The sequence below is a fragment of the Petromyzon marinus genome, unplaced genomic scaffold (assembly GCF_048934315.1).
Source record: "Petromyzon marinus isolate PM22_M1 ecotype Great Lakes invasive population unplaced genomic scaffold, UKy_Petmar_22M1.pri1.0 PM_Scaffold_162, whole genome shotgun sequence".
Taxonomy (NCBI): Eukaryota; Metazoa; Chordata; class Hyperoartia; order Petromyzontiformes; family Petromyzontidae; genus Petromyzon; species Petromyzon marinus.
This window is the reverse complement of record NW_027423127.1, coordinates 62,395-78,195: the sequence shown is the minus strand read 5'-3', so window position 1 is coordinate 78,195 and position 15,801 is coordinate 62,395. Positions and strand designations below refer to the sequence as shown.

The 15,801-nt window shown below is 48.7% G+C and overlaps 1 long non-coding RNA gene across 1 annotated transcript; it reads left to right on the top strand.

Moving 5' to 3' along the window:
- Positions 1-4,178: 4,178 nt before the first annotated feature.
- LOC142922757 (uncharacterized) lies at positions 4,179-6,103 on the top strand. Its single transcript, XR_012940271.1, has 2 exons — positions 4,179-4,499; positions 5,053-6,103. It is a non-coding gene; the product is annotated as an uncharacterized LOC142922757 (long non-coding RNA).
- The last annotated feature ends 9,698 nt before the right edge of the window (positions 6,104-15,801 follow it).

Here is a 15,801-nt window from a genome sequence, read left to right as displayed (position 1 = left end):
GGCGGCTCGAGTACATCGGCCATCCGGAGGTACACTGTCGGAAGCGTAGCTTTATCGGCCGGGGGAATGGACTTGAAGACCTGCATCGTCTTCTCGTCCAGGTAGGTCGGAAGGGCCCCCAATGCCTCCTCCATGGACCAGCCGACCGACATATAGGCCGCATCGAACCGGTCCTGAAAGGCCAACCAGTCGCCCACTTTCGTGACAAACGGCGCGATGTGGGGTAACCGGCGCAGCCCCTGGCCACGCGGTGCGGCGAGGTATGGAAGCCCCCCGACTCCCGCGGGCCACCCTGCAACCACGGCGTGGTGTGGCAGCGTTGCGGCTCCCATAGGTCACGCCAAAGACGCGGTGGGTGGCGGCGGAGTTGCGGCCCCCGTAGGCCACGCCGGAGACGCAGCGGTATAACATGGCCCCGCGGTGGCCCCTGCGGGTCACCCCGCAGGCGCGGCGACGGATCGATCTGCAGCCGCAGCCACAGCAACCTCCCGCGATGCGGCGAGGGGCGGCGGCGTTGTGGCCTCCCCGGGCCACGCCATAGACGCGGCGAGGTGTGGAGGCGCCACAGCACCCGCAACCCAGCTGTCCGCGGCGCCGTACGGAGCCGCGGTGCCGGCGTGCGTGCCTGCCGCGGCCTCCGCATTTGCGGCATCCTCCCGCGTCGCGGCGTGGTTGCGGCAGCGTTGCGGCCCCCGTGGGCCACGCCGGAGATGCGGCAAGGTGAGGAGGCGCAGTAGCTCCTGGGAGCCACCTCGCAAATGCGGCGGCATATAGATCCGCGACCCCTCCCGCAATTGCGGCGGAATCCGCGGCCCGGCTCGCCGGTACGGCGAGGTGCGGAGCCGCGGCAGCGACATCCGCGGCAGCGACATCTGCGGCAGCCTCCGCGGCTAAGCTCGCAGCCACGGTGAGGTGCGAGTCCGCGGCCGCTACGGCCGCAACAATGGCTGCCGCTTCCGGCGTCGCAGCGGAAATAACGTCCGCTTGCGGCTCCCCCACCAACATGGCCGCCACCTCCAGCGGCGCATGAAAAATGGCGCCAACTTCCAAATTGGCGGGTGGCAAAGCGGCGGGAATCCGCCGGTGCCACGCGGAGTGTGGGCTGGGTGGGTGCGTCTGCGCTCCCACCTCTGTAAGGGCGGCGGTGAGCTGCTCGATCGCCCGCAGGAGCAGCTGCGACTGCTCCTCGGCATCGCCCCCCACCACTGGCGGTGGTGCGCTGGGACCCCCAGCCGCCGACACCACCTGCCCCGCCGAGTCCATCTCCATGGCGACGGACTGCCCCCGGGTTGCAGCCGGAGCCTCCCCGACGTCGTCAGCACTCTCCCGGCGTCCCGCCGGTGGATTCTTACGCCGCCTGCCCGATTTAGGCATAGCGACGGCAGCGTAACCACTCCTGACACCAGTTGTTGAGGAGTTCCCGACGACTCACTCGGAGGCTAAGGTAAGTTAGGGGCTTCCGCCAAGGTTTTATTACAAATCTTTAACAATACACAGGGGTGAACAACTCCCCAGGGGTTAGGGGTCCCGTTCTAGGTCCCGACACAGCCGGCTGCCCTGTGCTGTCTCCTCTGCCCCGGCCGTGGGATCAACCAACACGGCCGAGCGAGGAGCACAGCCACGTCTCGCCTGGCACTGTGCTCTCCCCTATCCCTACCCTCTTGCCCCTCGCTCCCCGTTTCACCCTTCTTAGACCCTACTCTCCGGCTACAACCCCTCTTAGATTACGGGGTCCCCTTTTTATCCTTTAGGAGCCGTGACGTCACTCTGCTGCCCCGAGCACATGACGTCACGTCATCGCCCTGGACAGCACAAGTGATGCCACTTCCCCATCCTACTCATCTACACTTGTTTTGGTGGCATCATAAACCCCTTGGGTGTTGTTTGCGTCTGCGAGGTGTCTTTGGATCTAATCTGCTGTTTGGGCCGACCAGGTGTCCTCCAAGGCATGGAGAGCACACTGGCACTCTGCATTGACCTTAGAGAGGGAGGATTGGAGAGTGGCAGAGTCTTGGTCGGAAAGGACGGCTTTGTGGACTTGGAATTTGGTCTGTAGTAGTGTGTGGATGTTGGAAACATTCTCCTCAAATCAGTCTATGTGATGCTTTTTTGTGTTCCCGGTCTGAGTCGGAGGCCGCCTCTAGGATGAATGAATTCAACTCAGTCCATGTGTTGTTTGGGTCGAGGACGTTTGGGGGGAGTTTTTTTGTGACAACTGGATGCTTGAGAGCATTGCAAGTTCAGTCTCTTATTTGGGGCCTTCCTTGGATGGCTTGAACGGATCTCAACGCAAACTTGGCTCTGATCATACGGTGATCAGTCCAATATTCCACCACGCATGGCTCGGGTTACTAGCACCTCCTTATTGTCGCATTGACGGATGATGATGTCATCAAGCAGGTGCCAGTGTTTATAGCGGGAGTATTGCAATGGGTTCTTGTGTTTGTGCTTCAACTGGAACAGGATGTTGTTCGGAGCATAGGGAGAGTAGCCACAGCCCGTTGCTGTTCTGCTTACCCAGCCCATGTCGGGCTAGTACATGGTCACAGATCTCGTGTTCCGAGCCCACCCTGGCATTAAAGTCTCCCATGAGGAGTAGCTTGTCGGTTCGCAGTGTGTTTTTAATGGCAGTGACGAGAGCTTTATTGAAAGCCTCCTTGGCACCATTGTCTGCGTCCAGTGTAGGCCTATAAGCACTGATGAGTGTGGCAGAGCGCCGCCCGGCCAAGGGAATGCGCCACCTCCTCAGCCACTCACTAATACCAACAGTGAATTCAGCGACGCATTGGATGATTGAGGTTTGCATAGCAAAACCCACACCTGGGAGGTGGCGAGCATCTTCTGGATCACCCTTACAGAAGAAGGTGTAGCCCTCACAAGCATCTGTCAGAGTCTTCTCCATGTAAGAGGGTTTCATTAAGCGCTACAATGTCAATGTTGAATTATCTGAATTAATGGGCCATGAGGGCTGTCCTTCTGTGTGGTCTGTCGTTTTTTTTCGTCAGAGTCCAGGATTGTGCTGACGTTCCATGAAGCATCTTTAAGGGGTAAACAAGTCTTGGATTTCCTTGAGTTTCAGACACTGAATGGAATGCTCTGGTGGTAGTGGATAACCACCCGGAGTGAGTGGAACAGATAATTTTAGATCACCTTTTTTCGGTCCTTCCCCATCAGGGATGAGCAGTGCGGGGCTGTTCAGAAACGATGGAAGTTGTCAAGGAGACATGCTGGCCCTCCCCGCATCTGTGCAGAGTTTGGATAGATATTCCAGTCACATCCTTGACCTGCATCTTCCGCTATTTGCTGTCACCACAGCGCTTAAAAAAACGGGGTGGGGGGGATCAAGAAGCCTGCACTAGAAGTGGATTAAGGTGAGGGGAGGGGAGCGAAGTCCCGACGCCCACCACCTTCAGTCAAGCCAAACAGACTCAGGTGGCCTGAGGAACTCACGACGATATTCATCTGGCCAGAGCTATAGGGGACAATCGGACATTTGATTTGCTGAATACCGCCGTTGCAGGTCCCCACCACAGATTTGGAGTCAGAGTTTTTTACACTAGCCAAAGCTTACCCCATAAGGCAGTGGGGCAGTGCTTCGCAAGTTATAGATGCCTCTTGGGACCACTGCAGCTCCACGATCCCCTACTGGTTTGGCCTGGTGTCGTGGGACACCAGTTTCCATGAGCTGCCAATGTGGAGGCATAGTAGGAGTCTTGGTGATGGAAAGGCTCTGTACTGGCAGGGAAAACTTACGCACTTGGTTTCCTGTTTCACTATGATGGCTAGCCATCGGCAGCATTTTACAGCATGGGTAGAAAACACAGCAAGCAAGCGAGCATGCAAGCAAGCAAGTGGGCGTGCACCTACACTCATGATTACTGCACGAGGTGCATCACATCACCCTGGTGTTTTAGACAACCACCAACCCAAAGGCAGTAGATACGACTGTAGAGTAAGTAGATACTGCTGTGGAATCAGTAGATACCAATATATTAGTAGATACTACTGTAGAGTCAGGAAATACGACTCTAGAGTCAGTAGATGCTACTATAGAGTCAAGGAGTTACTACTATAGAGTCATTAAATAGTACTGATCCTACTGATCCTATTGCATCTTTTTACCCCCACTTTCTATAACTTTTTTCATTCAGGCCTTGTGGAAGGCTCTCATAGTTTTGTTGACGGACAAATGTCCAGATAAACTGAACACTTTCATATTAGCTTAGTGTTTGCATGTATATGTTATGTTTTTTGAGAGACGACAAGTTTTCAAATATATTTTCTATTTTCCCAAGGCAAAGAAGGAGTACTTAATACTAGTATAAAATAAAGACGTTTGAAACCGGCTCCTGGAAGATGGCGCCTCGCTTGCGTTTTTCAGGCGAGGTCGGGCTTCCATTTGGCGTCAGGCCGCAGCTCCCGCCCAGCTGCAGCCAGCCCAGCGTCGCACTCCTCGAGTGCACTGCGGTACCGGCAGCACGTGACGAGGGTGGATTGAGGTGCCTGCCCTTTGACATTAAATTTGTGACTACCACGCGGGCGTGCCACACTGCCAGAAAACCCATCTCTATCATTCCTGTAGTCTTGTTAAAACTGCAGAAAAAGTAATAAGCTTTTGTTTGCTTATGTTTTTGTGCTAACTGACCAAGAATGGGCAAAATGTAGGCCCATCGTTTGACCTAAGCAAGTTGAGACCCCAGATTGAGTGTTTCTGATGCAACATTAAACGTAACAATAATATATTTTGGAATCATAGTTAAGAGACAAACTACATATATATGAATAAAAATAATTAACATGTTTTCAAACGTAAAATGCTATCAATGGTCTTTAACAGCGGGCAATCAGGCTGCTTAAAATACTACGTGCAGTGAGGAAAAGTATCGCAATTAAAAGTAGTACTTGAACTTCATCAAGCTGGAGGAGTACAGAATGTATTTTTTGACTCATGATAATTTAGAACACATTTTTATCGTGTTAAATCTTGTGTGTAAACAGGATGTTTACTTTGTCTTCGATCTGTTGAGATTTTATATATTGTGCTTTTTTAAGGTGCTTTGGTGGAGTGAAGTACCTGGCATCTGAGATGAAATGGAGGCAATAAAATGTAACATCAAGACTGCAAGGTCCTCACTGCGTTGCATTGATATAATTTATTGGAATAGTCAAAGATGGGGAGTATCACTGCCTTAAATCAATTATGCATCGCTGTACGTTTTATTGCCAACTTGTGATTATATCAAATACCCAGATACTGCCTTCACTTAAGATGAATGCGTTCAATGCGGCTTAAAATGTACCTTCTCATCAATCCATAGACCAAGGAATTTAAATGCATTAACGATGTAATTCTTAAGCAAAGTTTGAACACGTTCATATTATCATGCCAATTAGAAAAAAAATATGTATACTGCTTGTATAGCGTTCTATATCAGTTTGACAATTAAACCAATCGTTAAATGAGGAAAAAATGACTGAAGGCATGCTCTACACTCGGCTTTGCAATCTGCAATGATAGCCTGATTCACGAGCCTTGAAGTCCTCAAACAAATGTCATGCCTCTTGCCTGGATCACCAGTAAACTGCATAATGTGGTGCCTGATTTTAATCGGTTATCCACTGATAAAGGGCAGTCAATATCTACCTCTGCAAAAGCGGCATACAACTTCTAATTTGGTTTGCAAAGTGATCACCTTACTACACTTCTTGGCGATTGAAGCAGAAGCAAAACATTTTGGTCATTTAGCACTCGTTATGATGCAGTGAAAAAATACGTTTGCAAATTAAAACAAAGACAGCATACAAAGAACATATGAGGGTATGCCCCGACGTACACGATCATCACACGTATTGTATTGTGCCGCTCAGCCAAGCATCTCAATAAATCGGGGACTTACCATACATTATGCTTGCATACACTGCGAACGGAAGGAGCATTGCCTCGCAACGCTCCTGCTGGCAGTGACGTTATAGCGATACCTCGCGATGTTAAATGTATGGCGACATTGTGCATGACACTGGCATTTGATGCCCGAGGACTCTGCAGAGGTGCGTTGAATATTTCAGTTTCCACCTGGCTGAGAATAAAGTGCCTCTGTTTGGGTTCATGTGTCGTGCTGTAATTGGGCTGCGGGCACTTACCTGCTGTGGCATAAAGGGCCCATCAGGGGCAGTACCTTGCACCGGCAGCGTGGCGACAGACGGACACACCTGGGAGGTGTAATAAAGCCGGACCTCTCAACGGGTCCTGGCCAATTCCAAGACAGAAGCCAGAAGACCAGCTAGCCAGGGCCCTGGGACCCTTAGCCCCGCTGTCTATGTAAGGAACGGGATTCTGTGGGCCAGTGGCGAGACCCTGGGAACCCCAGGCCCGACGTTCTTGGAAGGGCCGGGTCCGAGTGGGCCAGTGGTTGGGACCCGTACCTTGGCTGGGTCGGGTCAGAATAGCCTCACCTAGGTGACTCATAGCCGGAGGACCTGAGAGCGGTAGCCCGGTTTTAATATGCGCTAGTCCGGATGCTGTACCTCCCCAGGTAATAAATAAAAAGGGCTGTAGCCTTAGTGAAGGCTGAGACTGTTGCTGTTAAGCGTTTATTGAATAAACGCGTTGCCTCTACAAGTCGTCTCCGAGAACTCAACACCAATGTGCCAGGTAAACAAACGAATTCATAAATAACGAGAGAAAAAAAATTACGCAAATGTGTTTTTTTCAGATGAATTTAATAAAATAAATCCAATCAGTCTCCATACCCCAGGCCACAATCCCCCGATTTTGGATAACTTTCATTGGAGGGGTGGTCGAGAGGCCAAAATGTTACAAGCCATTTGGATCATGTAAATTCTTATATTCCAGCATATGCCACGACAAATAGGACTTTTGATTTAAAGCTTTCGTGACTGCAGGGATTCATATTCTTGTTTTTTTAATGCTCGTCTAGCAATTGACTTGTTTAAGTTGTGGGGTGGACAGCAAACATAGTGAAGCAGAGTGGAGAACCCGACGTGGGGAATAAACTAAAATGCGATGTGAATTAAGATTATTTAAAAACAGTAAGTGCAATCTTAAAATGTATTTTGGACTGAATAGGTAGTCAGTGGCGGGATCGTAAGATGGGTGTAATATAATGACGAATACGGATATGAGCAAGTACTCTTACAGCTGCATTCTGCACATATATGTGTAATGAGTTCAACTGAGTCGCAGACGTCCTCTTGGAGCCAACACATTTATTTAACACCAACACACGGTCACCAAAAAAAATCCTTCATGGAACCCAGCTTTCATGGGTGCTCCGCCAGGCCTCAAGTTGGTTCAGTGAAGGTCCGAGGTGGTATCTCGGGCGACACATATTCATCCGGGATTGCTGTTGGGCGTAGCTCCTGCATAGGCGAGGTGATCAAGGTCCGCGATGCAGCTTGTAGAAGCGGCCAGAAAGATCGGTCGATTCCTGCATGATGTGCTGCGAGCAGGAGCGGTAGCTGCATCCCCGGTGCTCTAGCTGACTGTGTATCAAGTGGCGGCAGCGGCTGTTGCTCTGGTGTCTCTGTCCACTGCGTCCGATGGAAGACAATGGCTCCATCCTCGGAGCTCCAGCTCTCCACATGGCGAGTGCAGGTGGTGGCTCTGTCTATGCGAGCTACACTTCCCGTGTGCCAAGGAGAATCGACAGCTCCGTCTCCAGGCCAACGCTGTCGACTCGGCACTCCACGTGAAATTGCGGTTGTTCTGGCTTGTCCACCTCGGCTCCTAGAACTGCGGGGATCGGCAGCTGCTCAAGTTGCACAGTATCTACTCTTTCCCCTCTCTCTCCTCGACGATCGCCGTCAGAAACCAATCAATGGCGGAGGTATGGCGGTCCAGTCTCTTAATTATGTGTTGCCATTATTTTTGTATTGGCGATACTGCTTCTCTGGTTCGTGGCGGGGCCTCCACCTCTTTCGGGAATTTAGCTATCATCGGGTTCCGGTTCCTGATGAATTCCAGTTTTCGGGTACCCGGGGCACTTCGGGATGACACCTCTTCCTCTAAGGGAGCTCACCTCCGGGTCTTCATTCTGGATACCCTAGACTGAATCCCACCTCTGCCACAAGTGTAAAGAAGCTCTTTGGATCTTTCGGTAAAGTCACGTAGAATGAGACTAAAGTAATACATTGATAAAATAAAATAACACAATAATATTCTCACGACGTTTCGGCCACAACACAAGCGGCCTTCATCAGGTGAAGTGGACGAGCCTGTCTGGAGGACAGCGCTGGATTGACAAAGCCATGCTGAGATCACGACCTTTAAAATGTGTGAGAAGAAACAAAGCACCTTGACAAAGGAATTAGCATATAATTTAGCATTGAAGTGGCTGAGTGATTAGCTTGTGACTGGTCACAGAAAAGGCTATGTTAAAGTTAAAGCATAAACATTCGCAAAAGTACCCCTTGACAAAGGAATTAGCATAGAATTTAGCATTTAAATAGCTAAGTTAAAGTATACACATCCGCAGAGGCACTTCTTGACAAAGGAATTAGCATAGAATTTAGCATTGAAATAGCTGAGTGATTAGCTTGTAACTGGTCACAGAAATAGCTATGTTAAAGTCAGAGCATATACATTCACCGAGGCAACTAGTACAAATAAAACAGGAGAATTTAGCATTGGAATAACTAGGCGAATTTAGCATTGAAATAACTGAGTGATTAGCTTGTGACTGGTCACAGAAATGTCTTTGTTGAAGTTAAGGCAAACTACCCTTTTTGGATGTCTTAATTAAAATTAATTAAAAGGAGACATGATGAATTTTTTAATGATCTATATGGCACAAACATCTCGTCCGTAGGAGACACCCTTGGGGGGTCTAAACGTGGCACGGTAACGAGACCTCAACATTCCCTCCTCCAGACTTTCACATCATAGCACGAAATACTGCAAAGTGACAAAGAACACTCCAAGCACATGCAGTCTCTCCAGTGTTGCCGCTTGTTCGAAGTGGAGAGAAAAAGTACTAGGAAAGCACTTGCAAATGGAAACATCACACCTCGCACTTTCTTGTTTTATCGCCAGTCAGCCCAGGCCTCCCAGCATACTCGAGCTGGCTTCTCATTATTGCTGAGGATGTCGAATTGAATCCAGGCCCGTTTTCCCTTGTGGTGGCTGCGGCAAAAAACGTCAATGCAAATTCTATACAATGCAACGGTTGTAAAGTTTGGTACCACAAACACTGCGCTACTTTAGCCCGCATCCCCAGTTCAGATTCCGGCTGGTTCTGCAAATGTTGTACATCATCCACTTCAACAACTTCACCTTGCACAACCACACTCGCACCACCACCTCAACCACAACAAAACGTCCACAACTTAAACGACCTAAAAATCCATTAACTAAACATTAACGGCATCAACAACAAATCTCTTGAACTTAGCACCTTCCGACAACAAAATTCCATTAATATAAGCCGCCATCCAAGAAACAAAATGAAAATCCACTTCTCGCCCACCCAACTTTCAAAATTTAACTCTCCTCGGTCGAGACTGACAAACAGCTGGTGGCGGTCTAGCTTTCCTCATCCATAACTGCATTCAATTTTAAGAAATTAAAATCCCAATGCCTCCTTCTGATATCACCACAGAAGTCTTAAGCGTCCGTATCAAAACCCATCTAGGCCCATTCACTATAATCAATGTCTACATTCCACCGACCGGTTCTTGCCCTCGCAACTATCAGTTCAATATAAATCAACTTTTACCAAACAACGACCCAATTGTTATTGGAGATTTCAACGCCCACAACAAACTTTGGCATTCTCCCCATTCAGATACACGTGGCGACCTCATTGCCAATATCTTGAACGGCTCCCTCTATGGGGTACTCAATGAAAAGAACCAAACCATAACTCCGTCATCTGGCCCTTCATCCTCACCAGATATCTCAATTGCGTTAGGAAACCTCCTTTTATCAATCGACTGGCAAGTCTTTACTTCCCTTGGATCCGACCACCTACCTATTGTGTTGATCCTCAATGTCACCAAGCCTTTGCAAACTATTAAAAACCGCTTGTATTACAACTTTTAAAAAGCCAACTGGCTATTTATTACATCAGAAATCAGAAGCATTAATCGCCCAAAATATCAACCATATCTACAGATCCGCACATAACTCTGAAAAATTTTCAGAAACATCATCGCAACTACCATCAAGCACACCATCCCGGCGGGTTGCTACAAGCAACACCTTCCTTGCCTCCCTAAAGAAGCCTCAACGCTAATAAGCCAACGAAACACTTTTGCTATGTATTGCAGCGTGATGATTTTGATTGGAGTTTCAGGTGGTTGTTTCTGTATAGTGGGAGAAACAGCTTTGCGGATAGTATGGTCTGAGTATCCGTTCATCTTGAGGGTCAGATGTACATGTTTCAATTCACTGGCCAAGTGGTTTTGGTCAGATATGCAATGAGTCCTATGGTATAGTGTTTTGATGAGATAATTATTTTGAGCCGGGTGGTGGTGGGAATCAGGTTTCAAGTAGGAATCTGTGTGGGTGACCTTCCTGTAAACAGAATGTCCCAAAGAGCCATCAGGCCTCCTCTTAAAAAGAACATCCAAGAATGGCAACTTGCCATCTTTCTCCACTTCCATGGTGAATTTGATGGATGGGTGTCTGGAATTGATGTGGTCTAGGAAATGGTTCAATGCTGGGAGGCCATGTGGCCAAATGACAAAAGTATCATCCACATATCTCTTCCACAGGGAAGGACGAAGGGTGGATGTCTGGATGGCGTCTGATTCAAAATTCTCCATGAAAACATTGGCTATCACTGGTGATAAGGGGGGACCCATAGGGGTACCCTCATTTTGTTTGTAGAAGGTACCATTCCAGGTAAAGTAAGTGTTGGTGAGGCAGTGCCTAACCAGCGAAGGTACATCAGGGTTCAGTCCATGTTGGACCAAATCTTCAATTATTGTTATGGTGTCAGGCACGGGGACCTTGGTGACCAGAGAGACCACATCAAAGCTGACGAGGATATTGCCAGGAGACAGTACAATACCCTTGATCATAGAAACCAATTGGGTTGAGTTAAGTACTGCTGAGGTGGTCTTTCCAGTGAAGGGAAGCAGAGCATCCAATAAAAAAAAACCAAGCTGGCTTGTAGGTAGGAAAGTTGATCGTGGACACGATGGGCCGTAGTGGGGTACCTTCTTCAGGGAATTTGGGAAGATCATATAATCTGGCAGGTCTTGCAGCCGAGGGTTTTAGGGAGGGACGTTTGGTTGGTTCGATTAGAGAAGTCGAACTAGTGATGATTTTGTTGTTTTTGTCTATAGGCTGTAGTAGGATCACTTTGAATTTTAGTGTAACTGCCATCATTGAGTTTGACTAGTTTTTGTTGTTGCTGTATGACTTTTTATCCATGATAACAGTAGCATTGCCCTTGTCGGCCGAGAGGATGACTATATCTTCCCTCTTTTTCAAATTCGCGAGTTCAGAGCGTTTGTTTTTGCTAATTTTGCAAATGGGTGTCTTAGCATTCTTGAGAAAAGTAGCTATTTCAGCTCTCGCAACGTCCGCTTGGATGTGTCCTATGCCCTTGAGGGCTAGAGATCACATCCTCTACTGGAGAGATCACATCCTCTACTGGTATATGTTTAGGGGTGACAGTGAAATTTATCCCTTTAGCCAGCACCGTTTTCTAATTACGATCTTGTTAACATCCAGCTTTTTGATGTGTGGTTCTGGCTTCTTCTTTGATAGGAGGTTGAATTTAGCGATCAGGTTAGCTTTGCAATTGGCTGACAGTGAATCAGCAGAGGCAGCAGTCATGTTGTCAACATGATGCTTCTGTGGACAAGATGGCGCCGATGATGGCAGCCTCGGCCGGTTGGTGCGCCCTGTTTTGTCCAGTTTTGTCTTGAGAGGGGCCTACTGTTCAGCACACCCGTGCTGGTGAGAGTGTTGTATATGTGGGTGTGTGAAAATTGATGAAAAAGGATTAAAATTAAATGAAATTCGAAATTTGCATAATTAATCCAAAATTATGTTAATTCGTGTAATTATGCGTATAACTATGCTAATTAGAGAGGTGATCGTTTTAATTTATACGAGTGGGTGTGGTTGTGTTAATGATAGCCTTTATGATAATCAGGCCCCGCCTCGTTGACGAGGTGGGGTTATCAATCAGTATAACGCAATCAATCGTGTGCAGTTACGCTAGTGTCAATTCGGCCTCGTTGTCTAACTTCGTATTATTGATCAGCTTAATACAGTGATTCTCGCTTTAACACTCCCCGAGTGTTCATATTTTAGGTCCCAAGTTCATATCATTCGCTTTAAAGTTTAATGAGTGTGGATTGGTGTGTTTATAGTTTAGGTTCCCGAGTTCATATCTCGTCGCAGGATACAGATCTTACGCAAAAATTTCAGGAAAGAATCACACGACCACTTCTGTATTAATCAATTTATTTCTAATTAAACCTTAACTATAATATGTATGTGAACTCTCAATCTCGGAACTTCAACACGGTATCCACACGGTATCAAGACAGTATCATCAACGACTGTACGATTTCACTTTGATAGCACATGCACCCCGCATAAAGCGATTGTTGTTAGAGAAGGAGAGAGTTATTAGAACATGCAAATGCTATCTAAACAAAAACCGTAACTTATAATGAATGATTATACTTGAATTATTCCCGCAGTATCGCACTCGTTATTGATCATCGATCATATGCAACCCTTATCACGTTGTTAGCACACTGGGTCTCAGAACAGGTGATTATTCTGTAGAGTACGCGAGTACGTGCGGCGATTACGAACGAAAGGTACTTTAAAGATTATACGACGATAAGAAAAACAATAAAACAGTTATTATTCTTAAAGGCACAAATCTCAACAGATACATCGGCAGATTATCTGACTACATAATGGCTTGGAGTAAGGGCATGCGATGGGGTGCTCCTTTCTCCTGAGGACCTCGCCTGATACCAAGTTTTAATTAATTGTGGACCAGATCGCCTGATGAGGATCTGGTGGGACACACCCTTCCCCACAAGAGCGTGGCTCTACGGGAGAAGGTGTCAAAGGTAAATTCGTATTGATGGATCTGTTGAATATTTATGCGATTAAGAGTACAGCCCACTAAATAGTAAAGAGGACAACTATGGATACGCTTATAACGACATATGTATGATCACTCGGTCTCGTTGTGACGCCTTCACGGCCACTGATGACCGATAGACTTGAGTGTTGGCTTCTGGTTTAAGGACCCGTGTATGTTTGAGTGACATGAATTGTTTGAATAGTCAGTGTTCGGGGTCGAACTTGTGTCAAACAGACGCCTGCTTGTCGTGTGGTGAGGGGGCGGTGCGCGTCATACGTATAAGTCGATTCGGCGGTCACCGTGTTGAACGGATTCGGATGTCGTCGATACGCTGCTGCAGGTCAGGACGCGGTCGGTAGATGGCGCCACAGCTCGCTCGCAGCGTGCACGGTGGTTGAGTGTTGACCCGGGTGCGCACTCGGCTGGCGATGCACGGTGTGCACGCAGCCTCGTCGCCAAACAGCGACCCTCACCACCCCGGCGGCAGCAGAGACCTCCGCGTCAGCAGAGGCTGACCCATGCAGGGGCGAGTTGAGCTGTCAAGCGGGTCTTGCCCGCCTGCAGATGAGATGAGGAGCCGCTCCGATGAGTCGAGCCCCCGATGGCCGGCTCCGGTGAGCCGATCGAACTCAGCTGAGTTCCGATGAACTGCGGACGAGTCGAGCCGACCCGCTGGTCGCAGCTCGCTCCTGAGTCGACCCCCCGGTCGAACTGAGGTTTCAATGCTCAGGATCCTCTTTTTATGCCCAAAAATCCCTTCACTCGGATCCTGCCCACAAGGCGGGGTTTCTTTCGATTTTTGCTGTGTCAGGATTTGTCCGTATGTATCTGCGTCCGTGCGTGTGTCCGTACGTGTGTCAGTGTGTGTCCTTGTGCATCACCCACGGTATATTCCGTTGTCATACTCCTACCATAAAACCCACAAGTAAAACAATCAAATGTTATAAATTGTCTCGAAGGCGCCTCTCTGTCTGGGTGCACAACCTGGAGGGAGGGGCGATATTCCCTCCGACTTTCACCGACACACAAAGAAATGGTTAAAAAGTTTTAAGTTAACATTTCATTTCATCAGAGTTCCATAGTTATGATTCTGTATTAATCCAAGGTCTGAGTCAGCTTCTCGTTGTGGTGTTTGACTCGTGTTTCCCCAAGCGTATACACACTCCTACCCTGCGCTGCAGGGATACAAAGACGGCCGGGATTTCCCTTTCTCTCCGACCCTGGGTTTAACATCGCCCTTTGCTTACGTTGCAGTTTTGCTGTGCGCTTGCATTTCTTTTCCTCTCTAATCTTACTTTAACCCTGCTTATTATTTGCGTATGGGTGGAGGCTAGAGCATTTATGTTGACTTAGGAAAACCTGATTGTTATAGGCTTCGGGTCAAGTCGTATAGAAATGATTAAAATATGGAAATAATGTCATATTAAATTAATAGACGGGTGATGGTTACATTGACGTAGCTTGTGGCAGGGTTCAATTGAAGTGGGTGTGAAAATCAATAACTTTAGCCTACCCTGTCGTTGAATTCCGATTTTAAGTTACTTTAATAGTAATGTAGAACCAATCAGCTTTTTGACTGAACTATATCTAGGCTAATGCAAACTCCCAGTGACCCTGGCTTGGTGTGTTTACGTCAGCCCCTGGCAATTCGCTGTGCTCTGCTCTCTATCTGCTCCCTCTGACCCTGGGAGGGCTCTTAATGTCAAAATCGTGTTAGTGGGTCAAGGTAAATATGACCTCCACATGCCATGCTGAGGCATGGTTTGGTGTTTTCATTCATTATTAAAATTAAAAGAAACAATAGAAATATGCATCTATATGTATTGAAAAATTACTTGTTAATATTAAGATGGAAAGGGGGCATATACAACAAGAGAGGCCTGCTGTTGAGGGGCCTGCTGTTCAGCACACCCGTGCTGGTGAGAGGGGCCTGCTGTTCAGCACACCCATGCTGGTGAGAGGGGTCTGCTGTTCAGCACACCCGTGCTGGTGAGAGAGGCCTGCTGTTCAGCACACCCGTGTTGAGGGGCCTGCTGTTCAGCACACCCGTATTGGTGAGAAAGGCCTGCTGTTCGACACACCCGTGCTGGTGAGAGGGGCCTGCTGTTCAGCACACCCGTGCTAGTGAGAGAGGCCAACTGTTCATCACACCCGTGCTGGTGAGAGGGGCTTGCTGTTCAGCAAACCCGTGCTGGTGAGAGGGGCCTGCTGTTCATCACACCCGTGTTGGTGAGAGGGGCCTGCTGTTCAACACACCCGTGCTGGTGAGAGAGGCCTACTGTTCATCACACCCGTGCTGGTGAGAGAGGCCTGCTGTTCAGCACACCCGTGTTGAGGGGCCTGCTGTTCAGCACACCCGTGCTGGTGAGAGGGGCCTGCTGTTCATCACATCCGTGTTGGTGAGAGGGGCCTGCTGTTCAGCACACCCGTGCTGGTGAGAGAGGCCTGCTGTTCAGCACACCCATGCTGGTGAGAGAGGCCTGCTGTTCAGCACACCCGTGTGAGGGGCCTGCTGTTCAGCACACCCGTGCTGGTGAGAGGGGCCTGCTGTTGAGGGGCCTACTGTTCAGCATACCCATGTTGTTGAGAGAGGCCTGCTGCTCAGCACACCCGTGCTGGTGAGAGAGGCCTGCTGTTCAGCACACCCGTGTTGAGGGGCCTACTGTTCAGCACACCCGTGCTGGTGAGAGGGGCCTGCTGTTCAACACACCCGTGC